This window comes from Oxyura jamaicensis, chromosome 4 (genome assembly GCF_011077185.1).
Source record: "Oxyura jamaicensis isolate SHBP4307 breed ruddy duck chromosome 4, BPBGC_Ojam_1.0, whole genome shotgun sequence".
Classification (NCBI taxonomy): domain Eukaryota; kingdom Metazoa; phylum Chordata; class Aves; order Anseriformes; family Anatidae; genus Oxyura; species Oxyura jamaicensis.
In genome coordinates, this window is record NC_048896.1 from 44,960,316 (window position 1) to 44,987,905 (window position 27,590).

The 27,590-nt window shown below is 41.0% G+C and overlaps 1 long non-coding RNA gene across 3 annotated transcripts; it reads right to left on the minus strand.

Annotated features, from left to right (window-relative positions):
• Window positions 1-1,119: 1,119 nt before the first annotated feature.
• LOC118166515 lies at window positions 1,120-26,478 on the minus strand. Of its 3 annotated transcripts, XR_004750545.1 has the most exons (5): window positions 21,929-22,577; window positions 18,624-18,808; window positions 15,444-15,565; window positions 14,166-14,315; window positions 1,120-2,158 (listed from the first exon to the last, which is right to left on the minus strand). It is a non-coding gene; the product is annotated as an uncharacterized LOC118166515 (long non-coding RNA). The 3 variants fall into 3 exon arrangements; XR_004750544.1 differs by lacking the exons at window positions 1,120-2,158; window positions 21,929-22,577 and adding an exon at window positions 26,417-26,478 and having other exon boundaries at window positions 13,616-14,315; XR_004750543.1 differs by lacking the exon at window positions 1,120-2,158 and having other exon boundaries at window positions 13,616-14,315.
• Between the last annotated feature and the right edge of the window lie 1,112 nt (window positions 26,479-27,590).

Sequence of the window (27,590 nt, forward strand, 5' to 3'; positions counted from 1 at the left end):
ATCTTTTAATGTGAATTATTTTGGGTTTTGTCTACATGCATCATCTTTTTTGGATTTAAAAGGTCACCTTTTTATTTAATTATATCCAATTTATTTCTCTGGATAAAGACTGATACTATGCAAACATGCAGGATTATAAATCATGATACACACTTGAGAAAACAGAAAGATGGAAATGAAAAGAATTCCAGATAGTCACAAAACAACATTAAAACATAACTCAGTGTGCTTAAAAGACTGATCTTGCCTTGTAGCTAAGAGCATCAGCACAGTGCAGATAACTTTGTATTCCTACTGAGTGAGGGAAATAAAACTAGCACTTTGCTCAAGAAATGCCACTTAGAGGGCTTGGAGGTTTTAAGGACATCGGACAAGAGCTTGGGAAAACAAAAGCCTGAAATAGCTACAGAAAGTCTCAGTTAGTGTTGGGAATATGATAAAAAGAAGCAAAGGGTCCAGGAAAAGAAAATTAAGTATTTCAAAAGTCAGAAGAGTTTCAGAAACCCAAAGTAGAAAAGGAAACAAATAATAGTAAACCATAAAAAGATCTTTTTTTTTTTCTTTTTTTAACATATAGAAAGACTTATTTTGATGTTTATGGAGCAAGAAGAGGCAGGATCCTTCTTTTATTTAGCTTAGGGTTGATTTCAAAAGCAACTGCAAGGGAAAGCCCAAGTGTGTTGGGTGTTTCGCATGCTCATCTTAGACTGAAATGCTCCCGAGCAGTACGCTGTTCCATTTCAGTGCAGCAAAAAAATCCCAGGCTTTCTAGTCAGATAGGCTATTTATTTCTGCAACAGTCTGATTATTATGAATCTGCTCCCACAGGCTTCATGCAACCCCTTCCTTAAGTCTATTTCCTATAATCCACAACACTGTTCCACATAATAAACGGCTAATCACTGCCCTACTTTTAAAAATGCAAAATATTTTTGACATGCTGCATAATGGTACTTCCCAAACAGCCCATAAACCTGTCCAGAGGATTCCTCCTTCATTTCCTTGCTTTGCTGTTATCTTTCTCAGCATCTTGTCTTGAAGAGTTCAATTTAGATTGCGATGTCTTTGGGCCAGAGGCCACGTAAATCACCTGTGGCTCCACACAAATATTAAGTAACAGCAGAGCCTGTCTTTGGAGCCTTAAAATGCTTTCCAGACTCAAAATCCTAGAAGTCATCTCAGACTTCCAGGCATTCCAAGGTGGGTGATAAACACAGTACTCCACAGTCAATCAAATAAGTGAGAAGAGAAGGTGAGGGAAAAGGGAAATTTTTCCAGAGCCTTCCTGAGCATTTTCACTTCATCGTATGCATCAAGCTACAAATTCAGGTTCCTGATCACACAGGTTTGTATCAGTAGCTCAATTTCTAGCTTATTTTTGAAACCAAAACTTTAAATCCTAGTTCTGTTTAAGTCTAAGATAATTTTGTATTATCAGGCAGGCTTTGCATCTAAGACATGTGGTACTCTCACAAATGTTTACCATTGGGGACTTTGCCATCAAAATTAACAGTGCTCACGCACTGAACTTGGCATCCTTTGAGCAGTTGCCTTCCTTCAGAGTATTAGGGTCTGCAGGAGGTCCACACTTACCTGATAAAATTACGTTACATTGCAAGAAGTGCTAAGAGTCCAAATTTTGCCAGTGTCTTCAAAAAGCTGTGGCAAGGAAAAGCAGCCTGAAGCAAGGAATGTGTAATTCAAGTACACAATAAAAGTGTTGAGATCTTAAGGAGAAAGGAAATTACTTAACCCCCCACTTCACCATGTGATATCCCAGTGCCCAATCACATGAAAAGGTACAGGTAAAGAGGAAGAATAAAAGCTCATTGCATCTTGAGCAAAACACGTCTGGGAAAAAACTTTCTGGGTCACCTTAACCAAAAGGCAAGGAAAACTCGTTGTAGGAACTCCAGAGGGCATAAGAGCCATAAAAGAAATTACAGAAGTTAGTTTTCAGGCAGACTCATGCTGCAGTGTATGGAATAACACTTTCCTTTGATCAGCTTTATCCAAAGAAACTCCCTGGCATGAAACAAAGGAGGCATTCAGGGATGTCTCACTGGTCCACGTCAGGATGCAGTGGTTGCCTGCAGCTGTGGTGCAAACCAAAGCCTCCTGATCCTGTTCTGTCAGCTTCACATCCAATTTTTGCTATCTGTGAATGAAACGTAAGGATGAGGTTAGGAGTCTTGCTCCTAGTTGTTTGGTTTTTTTTGTGTGTTGTTTTTTTCCCCTCTCCAGTCATAGAGTAAGAGTCGACAACACACACCCAAAGCATGAGTCACGTACATGTACTAGCAGCGAACAGCCATTGTTTCAAACTGTCCTAGGGATGTGGATTGCAAAGTCCAGATTTGGCACTGGATTCCCCCCCCCGCCCCCAGTCAAAGCTTTTCAGATGCAGAGCTTAGTTTGGGTTGATGCTTATGTAAGAGAGGTTGGTCCTGCTACACCACAAAGGCCTCCTGCCCTCCCCAGAGGAGAATCCCACCCTTCAAATTGCCGTGCACAGGAAACAAGGGGAAGAGAATGGAGACATGCATGGCCAAATCCTCCTCATTTTGCCTTAGGGGGTTGCACATGTGCAAACCGTTTAGTCTTCGCTGTGTGCTGTACCACTTCAGCACAGAAGTCTGTTTTCCTGTGACGTTTTATTGTCATGCTGGACACTGAAGGCTGATGCAAGAGAATGGGTATAGGGAACAGGTAATTTGCACCCTTCTGTTAGGGAACAAGCAACTTTATTAATAATGTCTTCCAGGCTCAGCACTCTGTCTAGTGCAGCTCTGCTTTATCCAGTCTTATCCCACATAAAACACTTCATTAAAATGCAGTTAGGTTTATCAGCACTTGCTGCACAGATACAAATCAAACACTTAGTCTTTGCATAATAGGGTGCCCAGCTCCCATGTACTAGAACAACTCCTGAACTCCAGGCTGTGAGGTGGAAATTACCTACTCACCCCAAACACATTCAAGTACTCCCATATAAAAAGCACCCCTACTAAAGGAAATAAATCATAGCACATCAGTAGTGCATTGTACAGGCTCTCCCAGTAGGAGATAACTGGGAAATATAGATGTGAATGTTATTTTTCTTAGCACTTTGAAGTTGCCATGGATATCTGGTTTGTATAATGATGCCCCCTTAATGACAGCAGACACAGGACAAGTCTCAGGTGCCAGGACATACTGAGTAAGAGATGTAAGCGAATGGCGCTCACAGACATGAGCACCACAACTCCTTTAGCTCCACAGCTCCTGCAAGAAACTGCAGTTTTGATCTGCTCTGAAGAGCTGATATGGTGCCTGGCTGTCTTTGTTGTAAGAGTCTGGGAATTTCCTGCAAAGCATGTAATATGCTTGAGGCATCAAGTTTTTAGCATTTATTTGCCAAAACAAGGGTGTATTATTTGGCATTTTTCCATGGTGACTTAATTCAAGGGATATGAACAAAATGGAAATGGAAAACACCTTTCAGTTACAAAATGCCACTCACATGCACTCTGAATCCTGATAGCTTAAGCCACAATAAGCACCATAAGAACCAAGATGAAACCCCAGAGAAATTCATAGCAGTTAACTGTCAACATCATTAAGCTAAGCACAGCAGAGCCCTTTTGTTCAGTGGCCGATGCAGTGGGGTCAGTGTGAAGAATATTGGCATTTGTCCCCACTCTGGGATCCTGTGGTGAATAACATCCCTGCGCTTCGTCCCAGCTTCCCCATCACGAGGAGATGAAACTTAACTTACCCTGTGGTCAGAGATGGGGCGGGATTTAATACATAATACTGCAATCTTTACCTCAAGTCCTTAAAGTTTCTTATTGCCTTTTCTGGAGTTATGGGACTCTGTAAAAGTCTTCCTTTGCTTAAAATAGGTTTCAGCCTTTCTTCATTATGAAAGGTGATGCCACAAGCCTTGAGTTTTCAGGAAGGCGACAGAGAAGTGGCCGCGTTATCAATAACCTAATCTGATTTAAGAGCTTGCCTTACTTTGAACGTGGAGATTGCAATACCCCATGCAGGAAAAGTAGTTTGGAGATACCTAAATGAAACACTACAAACCAGGTCTTTCAGATTTTTTTGTCTGTTTTTGATTTCTTTGTGTTGAACTCTCCATATCCCAAACCACCATGAGGGGCAGCTGCTGAATGTTTTTTATTGTATGTTTTTTTCCTTTCATCATAGTCCTTTAAGCAGACTCCACAGAAATGAAGGCACTATCATCACTACTGATTTCGATGAATGTCTCAGTCCTGACCTCAATTCATCTTTTAACAGGCCTAAAGAGTTGCTAACCCAAACCTTAAACTACCAGGATAACTTCAAGAATGCCTCCAGTTTGGTACAGAGCCACCTGTCCAAGTCAGGACAGACACAATTTTTTTTTTCTTTTTTTCTTTTAAGAACTGTCCCACTGTGGAGTACAGAATAGTCCTATAACACTCATACCCCGTGAAGACACTAAATCCTCTTGCCTCTGCCTGCCTTGCTTCTCAGATTGGGATTTCCTGCAAGGAATGGTGAAACCCACTGGTTGCTCAAATCAGCTACTTGGTCTGATGAACTTCCACAGACAAATTTTCCTGTCTGAAACAATCAAGCTATGGTCAAAGCTTTAAGTGTCATGAAACAGATAAGAGGCCAGCATGGCGCTCAGGATTTGGTCACACAGTAATCAACTTCTTGGAGAGCCAGGATTTATCACAATCATTGCCAGCATTTGTTTAAGACTGATCCTTTAATGCAAATGTTGGCTGCAGATTTCCTTGAGGATATTTGTAGGATTACAAGTTTACATACAGAGAAAGCTAGACTGATTGTTAGATAGCAAACAAGGGACAAGTGTCCTCAGCCTTTTACAAAGTAATGCTCTTCCAGTTACTATCTGATTAGTTCCAAATCTTCATATAATGCAAGCTATAGTATCCCATCTTACTCAACAAGCATTTCAAAGCCTAGATCACTACACAGTTCTGTAGCAATATGCTACAGATTTTTAAATAAACTCTTAAATTGCTGTTATTGTCTTGACTTTCATTATGTTGAATTTCATACAGCCAGCTGATGTTCAAATGTGTTTTGTGATTTCAATCTTCTCCCTTAGGCTTACCCACAAAACTCTACCACATAACTTATTCAGCAAATTAACTAAATTATTTCCTTCCCGAAGAAAAGCTTAGATCTTCATGGGGAAGGCTGATGGGTTTTGGCAGAAAAGTCTGGAATTATAGAGTCACTGACTAACTGTAAATCAGCTACAACCACGGATCAAGGAAGTGTGGATTCAAAGACGACCATAGTGAGACAAATCCTGACTTTGTTCATAATCTGTAACTTCATTGACATCAGCTGAACTACTCCAAGTTAGTGAAATTTAGCTCCAACTTCTTCAAATTCTCAGGCCCACAGTATGCCAAGTTATACATATCCCTCACAGAAACTTTCTTTTCACTACAGCCAATCTACTTGGCCAAATTGTTCCCTTTCATGTCCATTAAATGTACTATTTATAAGCAATATACATTAAATAATCTCTAAGTTACAATTTTGATTTATTTTATTTTTTTTTAATCTGTAAGAAGTGTTGTGAAGTTCATTATACACAAAAATCAGAACAGGGCAAATTCTCACTCAACACATCAACTTTGAGGAGCCACGTTTAAGCAATAAGGGAATCCTTACTGCAGCCATGAGAAGCAGCACAAGTCACAGTAGCTTTGGAAGTGACACGTTTTGATGGCCAGACATGGACACACAATCTCTCCAGACAGGAAAGCTTAACATCCTTTTTTTCCTAGGCCTGATGCCACTGTCAGTCCGATTTACACAACCTCAGCTGGATAACCCGTTCTGAGTCCTCTAACTATTGACCCATATGGCCTTCAAGTCAAAGGCGTGGAGCCTCTGCAGCAAGGATGCCCTTTCCCCTGCAGCCCCCCTTCCCCTTTTCCTCCAGCTCTGGATATGCCCAAAAGGACTATAAGGCATCCAGGTGACCAAGAGGATTACCCTTCTTTTAGCAGCAGCAGGAGCTATCTCGTGGCCATCCATCCATTGCACACAGGAAAGGGAAGATGGATGGCCTCGCTGGGGATCACAAAGCCCATGCAATCCCGCACAGCATCTCAGCACTCTGTTTCAGAGGCTCTTGGCTGCAGGTTCATGCTTTGACCATAAAATTCAGTACGTACCCCTCACCAAACCTACATAGCTCCTGGGTGGCCTTTTTGACAGACACTGGAGGCTGTCCCACACCACACACCCCAGCGGAGAGATCATCCGTGGCAGAGCTTGGGTTGGAGATGAAGGGTCTCCATTTCCTTCATTTGTAACGGAGGGATCTGAGCAGGAGCTGAATCCTGTCAAGCGCTTCCTGTCCTGCACACACCCTTGCCAAAGAGCTCTTCAGAGAATACAGAAAGAGGATTAATGCTAATAGGTATCTGCCTGTCATTTCAAAACCTCAAGCAGCACTTGCTGGATTTTTCTCCCTAAAACTCTAATGCCCAGTAGCGTGAGGGCACCTTGGTGGTGACTCTAGGGGGGGGGGGGGGGGGGCTCAGCAAGCCACAAGGTACCACGCAGCAAAGTGACCCTGAGAGGTACGAGTGCAGACCACAGCCCAGACTGCAGTGAAGCCTTCTGGAGCAGGAAAAAGGCACCTGTCTGAAGCCATTCTGCCACCAAAGTAGATTTACCCAGTTCAGTCCTTTCAATCATGGGCTGTAATCCATTCTGCCGTGCATTTTAGGAAGAGTCACTGTGGGACCACATTCCCTCAGCATTAGTAACATAACACTAACCCCGCAGTCCTCCTTACACAGCACCTGCACTTAGACCTGCACCTGTGTAACAGACACTACGTTTCTTGGACCAGGCTAATAGCTTCATTGGTCAAGCCCTAATGAAGTGCCCAATCTTAACCCCAAAGGAACCTTCAAGAGTAGCAACTTGTCATCCTCAGGAGTTCTGTTTTACTTAAATGAAATTACCCAAACAATGGCAGAGCCCTTGGATATGTCGCATGTAATACTTGGAACAGGGCAGCACAGGAAGACACAAGGTGTAAGGAATTGATAAAACCAAGAGCTTACCAGCTGATCACACACATTAACACTCAGCTCTCAAAGAACAAGGCTGTCTTCCAAAATCCCTGTGGATTACTGACAATACACAAGGGAAGGCCACCCATTTACAATGCTTTGATTTTTTCTTTGCTTTGGCAGGAGGACTGTCAGGACATTCATGTTGAACCTCTTTGAAGAATACCCCAAAGACTCAAAGATGAGTTCCTTTGGCTCCAGGGACAGGTCCCCTACAACAGTACTCAGCAGTCTCTCATCCTCAGCTTGCTTCCTTCTCCTACATTCCTAGCTCACCTTCTGCACCTCCTCCAGCTATCCTAAAGCGGCCGCCCAAAATCTAGGTGAGGTGTGAAATTTGACTTCAGAGCCCCCCCACTGACAAACTTCACATTAGACAGGCAGCCAGCCAAAGTACCCAACACCTACTCTTCATTTGACACACTTCTGCCCTTTTAGTGATATAACTAATGCTAAGTTTGGCATTACACCAACAGCAAACACACCAGTTCTCTTTATTCCATTAGGTTTTTTTTTCTTTTATTATTTTTCAGACCTAGAAAAATGCAAAATTATTTTTTCCTTCTCTCTTGGGTGACATGCTCTTTGACAGCCACAGAAAGGCCTGCAAGATACTTGCAAGCAACTGGGAAGCAGAATGCGTTTTAGAATAGAGAAATCACAAGACACTGAGGTTTGGTGCTCTTCCTACACAGTTAGCAATTTCTATGTCTTTTGCAGATTAAGTTTTGTTTATATTTACATATGCTTTAGCAAAGAAAATCAGGATTTTTGCTTCATCTTTTTACACTAAATGAGCATTTCTATAAAGCTCAACACCAATCAGACTAGGCATCAGAAAAGAGTACATAGATATATTTAAGACACTGTCAAAAATAGACATTGTATAAAGTATTCCAATTGAGTGTGGGGAAAGTACAAGTATGAACCCAAACTGTGAAGAAAAAAAGAAAAAGAGGACTATTCCAACTGTTTCTATAAAAACAAAAAAAACTGCAGAGAGCAGAGAAACTGACCAGGCTTGTAGCTGTGAAGGCCAGCATTCCCTGTCAGCCTCAGGCCAACAGGCTTTTACTCTTTAATGGCTTCATGCCCTCTAATTAAGTTTTCCAAGTACAATCCTTTTGAACAAATGTTTACATTTGTCTTGTTAATTCCCTTTACTTAATAATCAGAGGCCCCTGCAGTTAGCTCGACACAGGGAAGATAAACCAAAGACATGATCGTATCGGGGCGGGGGGGGGTTGACATTTAAATACCTGATTTGCACGAACATATCAAAAGTGAACACCTGCAGACATTAAAAAAATGGATGAGCAAAACTGACAATGTACATTTAAACTCCAAGTCTGAAAATACAACTTGAGGGATTATAAACTAAGGTATGACATGGTCTCACTAAACACCTTATTTAGAGGTTTTTAAAAATACCTTGCCTGATTTTTTCTTTAAAAACAGAGTTACCCAGCAAAGGAGGAAAGATGCCTTTTACTTACAACATAATGGACTCAGTCATTTGTTGTCTGTGCTGCTCTCCTCTGGAGAAGTCACTGAATCTCATTTGGGCTATATTTTCTCAACTAAATGGGGGTAAATAGCACTTCTATGTATCACCAGAGTGTTGTAAAGGAGTAGGCTCTTGAACAGTTTTGAGCCAGTCAGAGCTGTGATGATTTAACTAAAGAAGTGCCTGGACAGCTGGACAACTGAGCTAGAGGCAAGAGAGGCAAACAGATTAGAAAAGACAAGCAGAAAATAACTTGTTCATAACTTATCTATCCTGAGAGGTAGCATTGAAATCTGGGCCTCTAAGAAAAGGAGCATAGAGCTACAGAAAAATGTGTAGTTGTGTGGGAATCAGTAACATTGGTTTGCTAAATTTTTTGTTTGTGGGTTCTTGTGATGGGAAACACCATATAAAAAAAAAAAATCATTGCTGCTCCTACTTTGAAAGAAAAACCCCAATGATAAAAGCCAAGGAGAAAGACAAAAGAGGCTAAGGGGGATGGAAAATGTGTCATGTCTTTTCACGCAAGAGTTGAGGATATGGATTAGATGAGATGGTTGGTCAGAGGGTTGTAGCATGGCAGATGTGGCAACCACCAGTTCAACTGAGGGCTGTCAGACCGATGAATGCAATGCCACAGCTAGCTTCATGCTGTCCAGGGCTACTAACAGGAGCATCACACGACCCCACCAGGCAGTCAGTCATCAGCAAGGTGAGAGGCTCTCAGCTTGCCGCTCAGCAGAATGAGGGTCCCAGTTCTCCTCCACAGCAGGCATACCTTCACCATGAGTCTACTAGATATTTTCATCAAAAGCACGATGCCCACCTATAGTTTAACTTGTAATGGGCCTTTAAGTTTTTCCTCCCTTCTATCTTATATACCACATACCTGCCTAGAGCAACATTTTATGGACAGATATAAAACTTAGATAATGAAGGTTCATTGTAAAAGTGCTGGCACAACTGTTATGAACATGGGACAAGTTGGCGCCTCTGTAATTAAGTAGATATTTAAATGGGCAGTTGCTTGTTCAGTAGGATGACCATTTGAGTACAAGGTGTGTAGGTCATTTCTCAGCACCTCATGATAGCACCTTTTCTGGCCAGCTTTCACCAAATGTTAATGACCACAGGAACTGCTTTTTGCAGTAGCAAAGGAAATGCTGGTGTTCTTATGTCATCCTCACTTGCTTCATGCCAGGAGCCACATGCCAAGCTGCTCAAAGCAGCCCAACAAAATGACTATCTGTCCTTGGCACAAAAATAATGTACTTTAGTGAGTCCTTCCTCTAATGGTAACCTGATGCAGCTCTGGGAAGCCACACCTTCATCTGTTCTCTGCTCTTTCTCCAAGGGACCTGCTTATACCTCCTTAAGGCAGCATTTCTTGATTCTGGTGCTTTCACCCATGCCAGCTCAGCTGTGCTCCCTTTGCTGGTTGTGACATATAAGGTACCCAAACAGCTCACCAGCCAGTGCTGCCTGCAAGGAACATGCTCTTCTGATGCACTTGCTGTACTGGAAGTACTCCAAGCAGCCTTTGCTCTTGTTTACCAGGTCCAGTTTCAGAGAGTTGTCTTAAAATCTGGGGAAAGGAGGGAGGTTTGAAAGTACTGAACCACCTATAAACAGAGCTACGTGGACTGACTTTCTTACGGTTTGCTGAGACCTTGCTTTGCATGAATCCCCTTATTTCCCTTAAGTAAGTAAAAGCTGAGGCAGGAAAAACAATTTACTGTCCGGAGCCAGTATCTTTTCTGACTTGAAATTTCCTAAGCTTTTTGATACAAGAACTGAAGGACAATATTTAAAATGGGTCTATCTCAGAGGAAAGCACAAATCCTTAAATTTTGTGAAACAGCTGATACAAAAATAAACTCCTAAGATACTAACTGGCATCACCGAATTCTCTTTTTAAGACACGTGCACACTTCATCTACCTCTGCAGGTGAGAACTTATATGCTTGCTACATGCCTCTGTCCTTGCTTTCTCCAAATATAATCAAACTCACTTTCTTCACACACATTCAGCCTTTTACCAGATAGGTACTCTAGGGGCTCAAACACCCAATCTGTCTTGAGATATTGTTTTTTGAATGTTTTTTGTTTGTTTTGTTTTGATTTTTAAAATGTCACTGCTTATTTCTTCTTGATGAGCTCTCCCCTCTTTCTTGTTTTGGCATTGCCCCTTATTACACAAACTTTGAGAAGTAGCTTATCTTGCATCTTTCTTGCTTGCTTATTTCTCTCCATCCCTCTGTATTAAATTAAACAATATCATTATGCAGTAAACAGCCCAATAACCCAAGTCAGCATATGGTATTCATAAGCTGTTACTGTGCAGCTCTAAATCTGTCACAGCCCCCATTAAGTACCCTGGGCTGTGCAGCAAAGATACGACTTCAACCGCAGCAGAAAAACCACCCTCCCAGAGCGGAACAAAGGTCCAAAAATCACTGGCCTGGCCTTCACAGTGGTCGATCCTGATGCTTTCGAAGAGGAGCGCTCAGAGCACAGCAGACAATACAAACGCTGATTCTTGGCCAATGCACCTGTCTCAAAGCCTGCCCCTAGGACATCCTTACTCCCAGACCAGCAGGAGAAAGGCATTATGGACCACCAGAAGAAATTTTTTGATGAAGGCAAAGGTGCTGGCACATTTTTCCCCAGTTGGCTTTGCAGCACATTTGGCTCATGGGGCACGTCCTGCCCTGCACCTGCCAAACTGCTGCCTGTGTGCTTTGCAAGAAAAACAGGAGATGAAAACAGGTTGTCACTACCAGGCCACTAACAAAGCTCTCATTACACATATCCAAATTAAATCACACCATGAGCATGGATCGAGTCTGCTCACACCATCCAGAACAGGGCCACAGAGCACAGCCTGCTTCTGCCAGTAGGCCTGAGCTCTCGACACTCCCCCATCACAAGAGCACACAAACCGTTTCGTTACCAAACTTCAAATGAAGGAATCATCTCATCAACACGGCCATAGAGTCTGATGGCTCAGTTAGTTGTACATGCACAGACAGTGGCAAAGACAGAAAAAAAAAAAAAAAGAAAAAAAAAGCACAATACACTCCTATGATGTGCTTAGTGGTGCTATACAGGTTACTTCTGGAGCTGTATTAACATACGACCTACATTTTAAAATTAATTTTGCTCTTAAGTTAGGCGTTCAGGTTTTATTTTTACTCCTGCAAGCAATTGGTGCTATTGTACGTGCATTAATATATCAGCTCCACCAGGCGTTTCCCCTCCCCTCCAGTGTTTTTGAAGCAGCAAGGGGAGGGTCTTCTCATAATCAAGGTCCAAGCACTGCTGACTCTCCCGTTCTGCACACTACAGCACCTCTGTCAGCAAAACAGCACCAGCAACTGATGAGTGTTCACACGGGACCACTCAAAGCTCTAAGGACAAAGAATTATCTCTATTGGAAATGGAGAAGGAGGAAGAAAGTAAACGAGAAGGCAGAGCCCGTTAAGATTTGCAAGAAAGAAATTATAAAAGGCTATAAAAAAATCAAAAGGAGAAAAGGAAAAATAAGATGATCAGAGCTGGAGGAGGGTTAGAAGAATTACAGGTTTATACAAACACTTGAAGGGTAAAGCACAAATTATGAGAGCAAGGGGAGTTGATATGAAAATATAATAGACGTATTTTTGAAATTGCCTAATAAGCAGAAACTTTCAAAAAGTAGGATGTGGTATTTGATTTCTGCTCCTTTCTTTAACAGGTAAGGTTATATATGGGAATGCTACAGGCTGGGATGGTATCTTAATGGGTGTGGGCAATTATGACACATAGGCAATTAAACAGCTTATGAGGAAGACTTTAAAGGTGGTTGGGAAGTGAGAAAATACAAGGAGAAAAAATAGATACACAGAGTTTCAAGCAAAGAGTGAGTGATTGCAGCAATTGTCACCCGGCAGACCACTTAAAATTACTTGGTAATTTCAGACACCAAGGAAATCAGAGGAATTAATACTGAGTCCCTCGTGTTAAAGGTGAAATCTGTTATTTGAAAGACTTCTGTGTATACTTGCGACATTCAGTCTGGGGCCAGCTGTCAGAGGCTGTATCATACCCTCTGAATCAGTACTTCAGAGGAGGACACTACAGAGGCTAACAGACTGAAATAGGATACTTACACAAGAACTAAATCTCTTAGCTGAAGAAACTCCCCCTTCCCTATCTGGGAAATTTTGTTCAATCTACTTCGTTTCACAGCATCTTTTGCATCCTTTACCTGCAATCAGTTTCAGAGAGCTTGTATCATTTAAACTACCAAATGGATATTAAAATATTGTTTTCCTTTTTGTTTGCTGGTGGTTTGGAGCAGAAGCTGTCCGGTTACTGTGCCTAATCCAGTGAGCCCTGGCCAATATAAGTAACCTCTAGTTTCTGCCTGAACTAGCCCTTCAGGGGGCTCATCACCTACCCAGATGTGTACTACTCTCAATTAAAGGTATTCAGTGAGTCCCACCTAAATCATTCCCTAGCCAGAGACAGGAAAGAATGTCATGCAACTTCCATCAGGCAACCTACATGGATGCACACATTCCATCAAATGGCACCACGTGTGCTCCTCACACAGCGGTGCTGCCATTTGGGTCACACAGCAGGACTGGGTTCCCTTGCTTGTGTGCTGGGATGGGAGAGGACTTGCATGATTTTTAAGGCTGGAGTAACAGGGAGTAGATAAGCAAGACTAGGGGACTGCTGGACAGGGAACTCTAGCAAGTCATACCCACCCCACAAGCACTGTGACACTATCTTCAGTCTGCACAATATCCTGTGCAAGGTGGGATGCCCTCTTGACCTACATGGCAGAACTGTTTATCATCTTCATTCCTTTCTTGCCTTTCTGCCCCCCCCCCCCCATAAAGCTTGAATAATATCCATGCTTTCCACATTACCCGCAAAAACTGTGGGTTTTTTTTTATTTTCCTTTTTTTTTTTTTTTTTTTCTTCAGAGTAGGCATTTTCTTTTCTCAGTTTGGATAACTCCATGATAAATTTAACAAGAAACTCCTTCCATAATGCCCTCAGGAGAAAAAAGAAAAGTGAGGTTTAAACGTAAATGAAAGATGACAGCTAAATCTTTAAAATCATAGAAACACTAATCTCTGTTAACTACAGTATCTGCAAATCACATGAGTTCACTGATCAGAGCGTGCTATTTGTCCTTCTAGGTAAAGAGACACATTTTGAAAAGCTCCACTGTGAGCCAGTGGTATTGTACTTTGTGAAAATAATTAAAATGATAACTGTAATCATTACCAAGAAATACTTACAATTTAATTAAAGGCAAGGATTCTTTGTCAGTGTCTAACTAGAGCTCTCAATGGATGTGATTTTCAGAAACACTGTAATTCCAGAGGGAAAAAAGTAATTTTGGTCTTTTTCTTTGCTAAGTTATCAGTTCATGAGAAAATATGATAATATACAAGCATATCTAGTTCTCAGAGGGATTTTTAGGTCATCAAATCCAGTCCCTTGTTCCAGAAAGGAGACATCATATAACCTTTTTTATAAACATGTACCCAAACCAGTGCTGGCTGCAGTGGTGTCCTCAGCAGTACCGGAGGAGACGTGTGCTGGTAGGTGGTGGGTCACAGGGTCAGCTTCTGTAAACACCTAGTCCCACAAAAGCAAGCAGCTGAAGCTTGAGAAGCTTGACTCTGGAAACACTCCTTGAAAGGTTAGACACAGATGCCTCTCTCTTCTTTTAAATGTCATGCTCAGCAATGCAAACCAAAACAAGTAACACTCCTACTTGCACCCATTATCATCAGTGCTTGTCAAAAGATGATCAGTATCATTCATGTATGGGAAACCAAATGAGCATTAAACAAATTCAAGCTTTAGGGCTCTTCTTTTGCAAGATATCATCAGATATTAGCCACCATTTCTTGCCTCATCACATGCTGATCCCTTCAGTAATCAGGATTTTAATTACAAAGATCTGTCTCTGGGTATTTTTCTAGCATAACTACTAAAAGGCACAAGTGTACTGAACTTGTGGCTATAGAAGAGATGAGCGTTACAGACAAAATCCAAATCGGGATAAGGTTTTTAAACTCCCTAAAGTTTGGGTGTGCAGAGATCTATGGCTTTATATCAGGCTGTTTAAAGATTTGGTTTTGTGGCTTTTTTTTTTACTCTGACCCTAGGAGTTTGATAATTAGATACGTATGCATATATTTGCATATGCAGACATTTGCCAGCATGATATTAAAGATGTTAACACTGGGAGTTTGCAAAGTGCTGGCTCTTACCTTTGAAAACTTGTTGCAGGGAAACCTGACAGAGCATCTGACCTGTGACCTTCAACTCAGAACAGGATAACTTCAAGCAGCTCTGAAGCCTGGTTACTTCTGCTAAACACTCCAATTTGATTGCTTAATAACCCGTCTGGTAAACCTTCAGCCTGAACTAGGAAAGCCCCCAGGTTCAGGCCCTCTCAGCATTTTCCCATTCCTGCCCCTGGTCTCAAACACAGCCAAAAACAGCCTGACACTCTAAAGATCAAAACTATGGATAAGCTCAGCTCTGTTTCAGGGGAAGCAGAGGCAAGGCTTTAACCTCGTCCAAGCACAAGGATTTTGCAAATCTCTCTACAGGGCCTATGTTCCCATCTTTTCAAGGTGGAATAGTTTTGCAGTGACACATGGACAGTGGCTACTTTCATTTCACATTAAACATCCTGTTAAGTTGCGTTAATTTTTGTATTTACTACAGAAAGAAAAAGTAGTGTTTGCAAAGGCTGGAGACAAAGTGATTTCAGCCCCTGAGACACAGAAGACTTGTTATCATCCTACCTGAGCAGCTGACATCACCCTGTGCTAAGAAAAGCTTGGAGCAGATCACTCCCGGGACAAGAGCTGGACTCACAATGACCCAATACAGGAAAACATGATTGGACACCAGCCTCAAGCCCTTCCTGAAGCAGAAAAATTAGTTCACAGTTTAACTTCTTTATTAGCCAGCTTTTACTACCACTCAAAGGCAATATATGGATTAAATTAAGATCCTTAACAAGATAGTTAAACATTACCAAAGCCCTGGAACTGAATTAAGATTAAAAGATAGATTCAAGGGATGCAGGGAGGAAGAGGCAGACAATGATGCTTAGTATAGATAAATATCCACAGAGACAACTGAGGAGCAGAGCTGGCCACCTTCCATTTCCGTTAAATAACTTGGGAGGAAGCATATTGTGGCATAGGGAAACTAGAAAATCCCAAATCTTTTCTTTGCTATTCAGAACTTACGCTTTTTTAGTTCCATTATTTCTCTCTTCTCCTCAAAGTGCAAGGCCATCTCTTTCAGCAGTTTCACAAACGAGTTTTGTCTTAATATCTTTAGGATGGATATTACAGATGCTGCAATGCCCATAACTCAGAAGTTTTTTCAGAAGAGGTAAGCTTACAGCCTAGGTACTCGGAAGATCTCCTCCGAATAGCCCATCTCTGCATTCACTATAGGGAGATTACACCCCTAATTCACAGCACTTTCAATGTCTGAAGCCAGCTGATGCAAAGCCTTCCCACTGTGATACCATTCCTGTTCCCCTTAGAGCATCCTGTGTGCAGCGCTCTGATTTGGAGGTCATGGGGAAGACTTTCAGTTGACATCCAAAGACGTGATTTAAAGCAACATTGAGCACTTGCCAACTTCAATCTCTGAAGGCAAGGCAGAGAGACTGCTGGAGATCATTCAAAGACAAAATTATAGGATAATTCTTTCATGGTAACATGGTGCTGATGCAACCGCGTCTTCCAAAACTGAGTGATGCCTCCACTTTCATATTGCTAGAGCCACGTGGTGAGCAATGCAGAAAACACCAAAGTCAACTCTTCTGCAGCAGACCAGAGCTCATACGAGACAGGCTTGGGTTGCTTTTAATTTTAATTTTGGGGTTGCTTTTAATTTGTGTAATATGCAGCTTGCCCCAATTTATACACACTGCAGCATTAGACAATTAGACATGCTGAAGTATTATTATTCGCCTGATTCACAGCGGAGCGTCCTCCGTCTCCACTCCCCTTCTCTCCCGAGTGTGGACCATTATCCTCATTTTTGCAACTCAGAATAGGTGTCCTGCAACTATAATCAGTCCATTCCTTGCTTGTTTTAATCACTGTATTTTCTAAACTAAATCTACTGTTCTGAACTATCTTAATTACTGGCAAATTTCTGCCTGCCCAGGACACTTGTTTCAATCACTTCTCCCCTATTTTCATGTTCTTGTTGGGGAAGGAAAGATGCTCAGTTACTTGATTAAAATCAAACTTAAAGTCAAACTTAACTTCTGAGCTTAGGTGTATTACAGGATTATGATGTTCTCATTTTCAAAAATTACTGATCTTTTCCAGAAAGTGTCAAAAAGCAGAAGAAAGGCAGCTGGAGAAAAAGTATTTGCAGCTGCTTTATAAAGCAACTCTACTGAAAGAGGTTTACAACTTTTTCCCAAGACAGAAACAGTGCTTTCCCCATGACCTCAAGTAAAATGAATATAACGCATAGATCACCAACAGTAATGCATGTGCAGCCAGACACTTGTAAAAAGTTGGTAAACTTTGCCAGAGACAGCATATGTAAGAAGCACAACACACAACAGCATACTGTGAAATGCAGTACATATGGAATGCTTGAGAACGTGCACAGGAAAACTTTTCTTTCCTGACATTATTTTGAGTGGTATGCTACTTTAAGGCAAAGATAGTATCCCATACTCATGCCAACAAATCGGGTCATGTGTTTATGTATTCCTATTTATTCACAATATTAGATGTTTGAGAGACTTTAAATTGCTTGCTGCGACTATTTTTTTGTGTGTGTGTCTAAACCTACACTGCATTAGTTGCCATTAATCCTGCTGTGTAGCTCCCAAATGGGGAGAAAAATAACTACGTTTTTGAAAAATGCCTAAAAATGACACTACTTTTAACATCCATCATCGTACTCCTGCCTAGCCCGAAGGACTTCTTGTGTAATCCTTTGAGAAACTTGGAATATCTGTCACTAATAGTAGAAATATCCTATTTTAGATCTACATACTTGAGATACTTTAGATCTAGTTTTAGTCTATCCCTAAATATTTTCTGCACATCAGGAGTTTATAATTTTTGAAGAGGCAAGTAGAGAAGAAAGAAGGAAATAGGTGGCCAGCTAAACTGTTAAAAGCTATTTTCTGAAGATTTTTCAAGTAAATTCTGGTGAATTTATTAATAAGGTAGGGGAAAAAAAAAATGTAATTTTTCACATGAAACCTACCATGCCAAACACTGGAATGGATTATTAAAACAGGAAACCCCTAGCCTACAAATTTACTGTTATCACTGAATAATATTAACTAGCAACTCCCTCATGCTGGGATGAACATAATATTTGTATGCTTTTTCTGAAGCGATCTATGCATTAAAGTACTATCACTTCTGAGGATCAGTATTCCTGGAACTAGACAGGCATGTTTCCAGATTGCCAAAAGTAGAAATAGAGAATAATTCAGCCTAACTGATCAAGGCAACTTCATGTTCTGCTCAAGATCCTTTCAAAAAATATGTGACTGGATGAAATTTTGGATTTTTTGGATAGTTCAGAGTTTTTCTGTCTCAAAGGGGGACTGAGAAGCTCAAGTAGTGATTTCTTGTCTGGCAAAAGCTGGTGAATTTGCTGCAACTGACCTTAACAATTCAGATCTTCCTTATTTCTTTACTCACTCTTCAGGCAGGACACAAGTACTGGGAGTTGAAATCTGCAAGGATTGCTTCTCAGAGCTGAACAGTTTTGTTGCTCTGAAGATCTATTCCATTTTTACTAACACTTGCTCATTAGAAATAGCACATTTGAGCTAGAGATATGGCCACAGGGGTAGATATCTCCACTCAAACAAACAAACAAACAAACAAACAAAAAAAGCTTTAACCATAGATTAAAATGGCCAACCTCAGACAACAGCAAGGCTCAGTTGAGAACAGTCAGGTGTATCGCTATACCTCAGGGGTATCAGTAGTTTCCTAGCAGCCTCCTGCGCTATTCCCAGTTTCTGGAGCTCAGCAGTGTCACCACTTACAGCCCCTCAGAGGTGGGGAGGCAGGCAGCCCCTGTACTCTGCACCTTATTGGTGGGGAGCCCAGGAGGCTTCTGGTGCATCCGTGCTCTTGTTCCTTATGCGGACTTCCTGCAGCAGAAGGGAACAGGCTGTTCATCATTACAGTCAGCCACCATCTGTAGCTAAAACATCAGAGGGCAAAAAAAAAAAAAATAGGAGAGGGGAGTTGCTAATCTCTTCCAACCCTATTTTCTCAACATGTCTGAGATGACTTTTGAGATGTGAAGTGAAAGGAAAGATAACTGGGGTAGAGTGAAACTTCAGTCTACAGAGTCAGGTGGCCAAACGCATCCAATAGCTCATAAATGGCCTGTCTCTAGCAGGGTTGCTGCTAGAGCCTGTTCTTAAGTACACTTTGAAAACCAAGCATTAGAAGAAGTTATGTTTGCCTATGACAGAAGTCGCTGGTTGGTGCAAAATATATTTCATACTAGCCAAATCCCAGAACAAAGATCTGCAGGCAAGAAAACATTACACAGAAGAGAAAGAAACTAGTAGCCCAAACTGAAACAGTGTTTCCAAATCCTATATCATTGATGGTCACAATGAACAAACATTAAAAACAAAAATCTGCCCCAGCCCAACAAATGCAGATGTTTTTCTTAAGGATCTCCGTAGGCCATTCATGAAATTAAGTAATTACCTTACAGGGTTAATAACAGAGTTTAAGCTTGGAACTATTTCAAACAAACTTCTTCCAAAAGACCCAGAGAACAGAACAAGCCTAGAAAAAAATCCAAAATTGTGTATTTAATCCACAGTCTGTTTGAGTGGCAGCAATATGATTTGTGATTGGGATGTGACCAGCGATATTGAACACATAACAGTATTAACAGAACTCTTTAGCCCCAAAATGAACTGGCAAGAAGATAACCAAGTATCCAGCAGCTTGAGCCTTGTATTCCTCAAACACTATGCCAAGTATTCAAGAAACTTAACATGATTTGGATGAGCACATGTCAAGTCTTGTAATCTACCTGTTGGATAGTAGGTCAGTCTTTCATCAGAGTCACAGACCTCTGAATATCCACATGCACATTCATTCTCAGCTGGTGGTGCGGAGCCCACATGGCAGCCTGTTTACCTGACACAGTAGCCTACTTTGCAAAAATAGAATGTCCCTAGTCAAAAAATAACAAGAGTAAACTTGAAGGAGTTAGGTCAACTCCAGTCTTACAATGAACTGGGCAACTGGGAGGAGAGCATTGCTCATGAAACAGACAAAATAAAACCTTCTGAGTATTCAATTTACTCCTTCATGCATTTCTTATTCTTTGGGTGTTATTTCTAGACCAGTATTAAATATCCTAAGCTATGTCTCCAGCACTTCTGGAAATTAATCCAATTTAGAGTTGTCTCTAGCACATCTATATCATGCTTCAGTATGAAAAACCTGGGGACAATGGGGCTTTCACATTCTCAGGAATGTAAAAGCAGCTTAGGATGCACTTCGAAATCTGCTCAGGAAAACCATTCCACAAATGCTCTGGTTAGACTACAGGACATCATGACTGTTGCTCTCTGTTACGCCATTTGGTCCATCTTCAATTTTATTTTTTTTAATACTCTTCAGTAAACTACTAGATGTTTATCAATGATAAAAGGGAGAATCATTAGAATTCTTGTATAATTATTAGGATAATATATATGCAAAACTACAGATGAATGAAATAGAGAAGCTAACACTAAGCAGATAGAGTACATAGAATCTAAAAATATCTCGCTGCTGAATTGCAATGGAGATGAATAAAGATAGACCTTTATACAGAATTTTGCTTGGGATAAATAATGCAATCAATCATGTGCATATGAGTTTGAAGGAGAGAAAGAATATTATCCCTTCATGTTCTGTACACTGGAAGCCTTAGGTTAAATATCATTTCAAAGTGTTTCTTGGCTGAATCTAGTATTTCACTCTTTTGAGGAAAGTTGCTGGATCCCACTTAAAAGACTGATAATCCGGCAAAGAGGAAGACCACATTACCACAAGTGACTAAGAAACCCTCTGACTATCAATTAGTAGACAACATTAACCAACAGGCCTGGCAAACTCTAAAAAAATTAGTATTATCTTATGGTAACTGCAGGATACGCTACTGTTTAAATCACACACTGAACACAATAGATCAGTTCCCAGTAAGGAAAATCTCTTGGGTATGTACTCTAAAACGCTCACTCACCACAGCAAGAAATTTCTCAATCTGTCCCTTACAAACTGCCATTATGCCTGAAGTTGGACTATGGCAATGAGTGATTTTTCAGGTTGGCAACAAAAAGAGAAGGGCAGGATAGGATTCTGCCTGCATCCATTCAAAAGATTTAATTTATTTTCTCACAGTAGTCGGAAAAAAATAATAATAAAAAAAAAATTGCTGGGCACTTAACTTTTTCTGTATGAAAATTTGAGTGCTCAGAGGGAAAGCAAATGAAGCAAAGGCACAAACCCACAAAACTGCAGAAGGCCGGCAGCAGCTGCAGCCATATCCCACTTGGAAGTGGACAGAGCACCAGAGCACTCACCTGGTCTCAAACCTCTTCTCTGTCTGAGGGACTATGAATCCTTACCACATACCTCTCACAACAACAAGCTGGCATAATGGTACCTGGTACTACAGGAGACAGGGACCCAGGAAGATGGTGCTGGTGGGCACCGCATGGTCCTATACCAACGAGGAACCACTCAGAGCAGAGAGGCAGAAGCCAGAACAACCCCACTGTGTCCTACAAACAGGCTTGCAGGGTTCAGCAGGGGTGGTGACTGCCTCTGAAATGCTTGGCTTTCACCAAATTACTAGTCTCTCATATAAAATGCTTAGATAACAGTTGAGAAAGCAATAGTAGGATCAGCTATTTTGTCCAGTCACCAAGACCACTACTTTCTGAGAGCAGGCCTCCACTTCCATCTACCCTCACTACCTTCCTCTCCCTCCACCCCCAACCCATCTACCCAAAAAAACTATTACAAGCCCTATAACTTAACTTAATACATGGAAAAAAAAAAAAAAAAAAACATAATTTGAGGAAAATACTCTTCTCTACATTTTCCTCAGCCTACTCCTGTTAGTCCCTTCTGAGAGGAGACGAGCAATTCATGGGCTAACTCATCCCACAGGACCAACACCTCATATCTGCCCTCAGAAAAGGTGCTGCCCACACTTCCATGAGCAAGCTGGCTGAAGACTTGCCTACTTGCATGGTTGTCACAGCCTCCTGAGGTCTTTTCCTTCTCTTCTCATAGGAGAAGGATCAGCTCCTACTCTCCACTTTTGGGAGATTAAGCCCTAAAGAGAGGCTGCTGTATTATTGAAAATATCATCTTTCCAACTGTGTCCTTCATCACACCGAAGTATTCCTGCTTTGGAGTTCCACAAAGTCTTCTGTGATCCTCCCTCAGCATGCTTTTAGCTCCGGTGATCTGCAACCACCAGATAGCATTGATGTCCCCTAATGAAAACAAGCCCTTCCTTTTTCCTGGCTGTGAGGCAGACTCTGACTCAGCAGAAGCTACTGTACGGATAAACATAGTGGGCCAGATTCTTCTTGACATGAGCAGCCCTTTCACACCCTTCTGGCAATGCCAAAGGGCCTCAATGTGATCGCAAATGTGCTTTATACCCGCTTTAAGGTCTCATTGCAGTGCCAGGAACACGTGAGGAAGCCTCAGAATAAATGAAATCAGGCCCAGTAAGGACAGAAATGCTACAATGGCATTTCTGTGGGAACTTTCCCAAAAGTCATCTCCCACTGAAACTCTATGCTAGGCTGATGCTCATTCTACTGGTCACATGTGGCTCCCAGATCTTTTCAGTTCATCAGCCTCTGAACATATGTGATGGCGTCTCTGTGTGGTGGAAAAAAAAAAGAAAAAAGGTGGCTCCGCTTCCAACTCCACAAAGGATATGAGCAAGCTGTGTATGCTTCTGCAGCCCTTGTCAGTCAGTAAAATTAGATCCTTACAGCCCTCTCGCTTGAAGACATGTAGCTAGCTAGACACCAGGCAGTGCAGGGCTGTATTTGAGGCATGAGTACAGCAGCAGAACGATAAGAAGAAAGCTGGACTGGTTTCTGGCATTGCCAGGATCTTTCTGGTAGCTGGTAATCTCAACCAGCAGCAGTGAACAGGCTACAAGTATCGTGTGGAGATATAATAGGCCCTTCTCAAATTATTAATTCTAATATATATATAGTATTTTCTTTTTGTGACCTCTGGTGAGCTTTAAATAAAACATTGCAACAAAATACCTGCATTTGTAATTATTTAAAAGTATATATCCAAGGCTTTGTTTTTCTTGCTTGTTTTTGAATTTTAAGATGAAAGCAAACAGCCCAGGGTTATTCTGAGGAGAATCTAGGTATATGAAACTTTTGTTAATTTTACCTATAGCAAAAATAGCCTACTTCTTTCCAAACCTTCAAAATAAGGTTTCATACTATTACCAATGCAATATAATGAACTGATTGTTTGGGATGTGCAAGAGGGGCTAATTTTCCAGAGACTGCTAGTGCCGTCTGTGCTGCAATAGGGTACCTCCTAAATGCTGAACATTACACTCAAGCCTTTTAGAGTACTGCTGCCATTCCATGCAAATTCCTTTGCTAACTTTATATTAGAAACATTTGCAGTGATCTTTTTAACCTCTGTCTGTGTCCCCAGTGAGAGGGAAGCTGACTGAAAAATGTAGAGAGACCAATGAGCACATCTATGGAATTTAAACTGTGGACCACCCCCTCCCCAAAGATATATTTGTCACTTTTGACATTTGCTGACTCCTCTTTTCCTTTAAAATAAAAAGTCAAGAGCTTTAAAGAAAAATTAGGGAAAGCCACCTGAAAGGGTTAAACTTTTTCCCTACAGCTTCTCTAAGCGGAACTGATATTCTTAGTCTGACTTAAGGATATGGAATAGAAAGGCTGCCAACATCTGTTGTGGTCAGAGACAGATAAAAGAGACTAATTCAGAGCTGGAAGAACCCATGTACAGCATTCTGTGTTGCATTACCCTCTGCATAAAAGCACGCAAAATAGCATTTGATAGTATGGAAGATAGGTGCTCACCTAAACTTCTTCACCATAGGGACCTAGGAGTTTCACACGTATGTAAGTTCCGTCATCACCACAGAGAGGGAGATAAAGCACAACATGACACATTTAGTTTCTAACTGGGGAACTCTGGGGCTGAGAATATTTCAGAAACACTGAGTTTATAATCACACTGCTATGTAAGAGGACCATACGAATGAAGCAGAAAGGAGACAGGTGATTTGGGAGCAATATCAGTTTAGCCTGCTGGCCATTAAAAACTTAGCACAGAACAAATCAGGATACTTATTACCTTTGGATGTGGATTAGTCCAAACTCCATGAAGGCACTCAGAGCAAGAGGATCCACAGAGGCTTGAAGAGCTAATGTGATTTACATTCACACCCCAATTCAGTTCTTAAATGTACTTCATGTAGACAAGCCTTCAAATTACTGTAATCAGCAATTATTTCCAAGGAAGCCAATGGCATTATGACATTATATAACGGGCATACAGTCAAAATCAGGCCTATAGACTACAAACTGCAAAACAATTACATCCATCTATATTTACTTTTGCCAGGATTTATCTCACTGTAGGACAGGAACTTTGATATCTGAAGTGCGGTTTGAATGACAGCCATTTTACTGCAGGAAAAGAACGTTTTACACATAGGCAACTTAATTACGAGTGAGACTACAAGTGACACCAAGTGTGTAAAGTCTAAATGCTCTTCCGCTGTGAGTTCTGCTGTCTTTATTCCAAACAAGCATCCAGCTTGCCTCGTTCATAGTAAAGCAAGATTTATACCTCACCTTTTGTATGTATCAGTAGCTAGGATGCACATGGAATTAGAACTCCCTGTCAGGAGTGGGTGATGATTTCAGGAGCAGAGAGCAGCAGGAGCCAGAGGCATTGGGCCCAGCTTCTGAGAAGGGTAGGACTTGAGAAGTCCTGCCCTAATTTCTGCTCCTGTGAGGTGATCTAGTCCTTACTCTAATGGACAATTGAACTGAGCAATAGTTCTTTTTACCGCTTACACCCTGACATACCCCTAAAAACATTTCCCTTGGTTTTCAGAAAACGTGCAGAACATTGGCAGGTATAGCATGGCCAATGAAAACCCTATCAGTTTAGAGAAATTCTCCTTCAGCTACTTCCACCCATTTACATTTTTTCTTTGCACATCTTGGCAGTTAGAGAACTTCACCGAACGTTTCTTGCTTGATATAACAAAAGAGAACCAGATTATGAAGCACTGGCTTACATCTGCACTAGATGAATAATTAAGGATTCTTAATATAAACACCAGTTTCTTCTCATAGTTGCATAATCATGCAAGCTTTTCACAAAACAGGTGTAAACTTACAAGCTGGCTTTGTGAACTCATTCCTTCATTGCCAAACTCTTAATCAAATCTGATTTTTCAACTCAATAGCATGTTTAGGTGTTAAATATACAAAGAATTATTAAATCATACTGAGTTTTTACCACCATTATAGATACACATATTTTTCAACATTAAAAACCTCCAAATGTTTTAAATTATTGATAAGTATAAATTGATAAAATATAAGTATGTTTTGAATAACTGATCTTTACTTCAGATGCATGGAAATCAATGATTTAAAAAATATTTTGAGTTTTAAACAGCTACACCATGACTACCTCTTCCGTAATCTCAGACTGCATATATCAGAATCAAGATGCACATTGGCAAAGACACCTCACTATAGCTAAATGAAGCATCTGATACAGCTTTTAGATCCCATTGCATTTCTCAGTTGCTAAATAATATGCCCAGTAGGCTAATAGCAGTCTGTGAAAGGTCTGATCCCATGGGATTTTGCCATCCAAAATCTGCCAGCCTCTAGATCTGTATTTCTATGACTGTGAAGGCAGCTCCCCATAAGGAGACATGGTTTGTGCAAGAAGTAGGAGGATTTTGTACACCACACAAGTTCTTCATGTTCCACATTCCAAAATAGACTTATCTGGAGCCAATTTACTGAATGTAATTTATACCAGACCCTTGCTGGAATGACTTGCACTCTTGCGGCTCTTCAGATGTATATCCAATAGGGAGCTATCACTCTGCATGAGTTTTAATACAGAGGTCCAAGTACAAAATCCAGTATCCTGAGACACCATGTGGCTTTGGAGCTTTCCTTGAGAGAAGCAGAGCCAATAGCTTAGCAGCCAGGTTATATACATTATGGAGTTCTTCTACTTGTAACAGGTATAATACAGGTTATTTTCTTTGTAGGAATAGTTAATCACTTCTTCAGCCCAAAAAGTTTTCAACTTAGCTATTATTTCAGAAAGACAGGCCGAGTCCTTAGAGATGCTGAGCATTGGCTATGCTATTGGAACAAATGCATAAGGAATATACAATTTTCTTCTGAATCTGTACAGCCCTCACAGCCTTTTTCACAGTGCTTATAAGCATGAAATTCCAAAGACACTATACAAGTCTTGTACAGAACTGGACATGAGAGGTATAGATTACATGCATGTAACCTGAACAACAGTTTGTACATAATTAAATACACCAAACTTGAAATCTCATTCTAAAGAGTTTTGTTCTCTTTACGACAGAAAGGTCTTCTTCATATAATCTGGAACAACAGGCAGCCAAACAATTACATTGTACTCACCAACATGAGCTGTGCATTCTTTAAATTTACTTCTCAGGCAATTTCAATACTGATCCATTCTGCAGCTGAAAAATAAGGAAGTGAGAAGTCACTTTTGATGTAAACAATCAGCATGAAGCAAGAATAGTCAGTAAAGAATATTCACTGTCTTTGAAAGAGCAGTGCTTCGGAAAGTATACACTGAAAGTATATCTTTACTGCACCCTGCAATGCAGTGAAGCTTTTAGTGAACCAACTCCCACCCATACCAGAAGCAGCCCAGGCAAGGCAGCATAAAGCTCTGCAGGTGACCTCCCGATACTGAAAGAGACGCACCATAAGCAGAATTTAATTAATTTAGTTGCAATGGCAGCACCTAGAAGTCCTTAACATAAAGAAGTCTGACATTCTCATTACTTTTTCCTTCAGATTGATAGGATCAGCTTTTGTGCAACACTTTCTGAATATTAATATATAGAAATTAGATTACATTCACCTGCATGTACACCTTAGAACATACCACTGCTGTACTATCAAAAGGCAACTTTTAGCAGCCTCGCAATAGCACCATGTCCTCACTATATGCCTGCATTTCAGCAGGGGGTTGAGATGCTTTGAACCTAATGCTACAAAGTCAGTCAGTGAGGGAGCAAAGAGACGAACTTACGCCTGCAACACCATAGGTCACAACCCTGATTTCTAGAGCAACCATTTTCCTTGGACACAGGGAAGAAGCTCCCCTGTACTTTGGTGCCTGCAGCCCCTAAACTGCAAACGGAGATACACAGCTTGTGTGGTAGCAGAGCAGCAGGAAATTCTTCACTGAAATTAAAACAAGTAGATTTTCACTGCTAAAACATGCAAATGGCTTACACATTACTGCAACATGGCAGGATCATGTCAATTTTAATAGGCCTGCTCCCCACTGGAAAACACTAGAGATCTTTCCTGGGTATTTTTTGCTAAAATAGCTCAAATTGTTACACTGACAGGCATGGTATCAGTGTTTAAGGCTCTCCTGTTGCAAACACTCACCCACAAGCAGCAGTAGTCTCACCTGCTTTGATATTTATCAATGATAGGAAAGCCCTTTAAAATCCTCACAGCAGAGGAAACAGTGTAATGACCCTGAAGTCAGGGAAATATAGTTACTGATTAGCAACAGCCCAAGAAAAACAAGGGTCTGCAGGAGGGG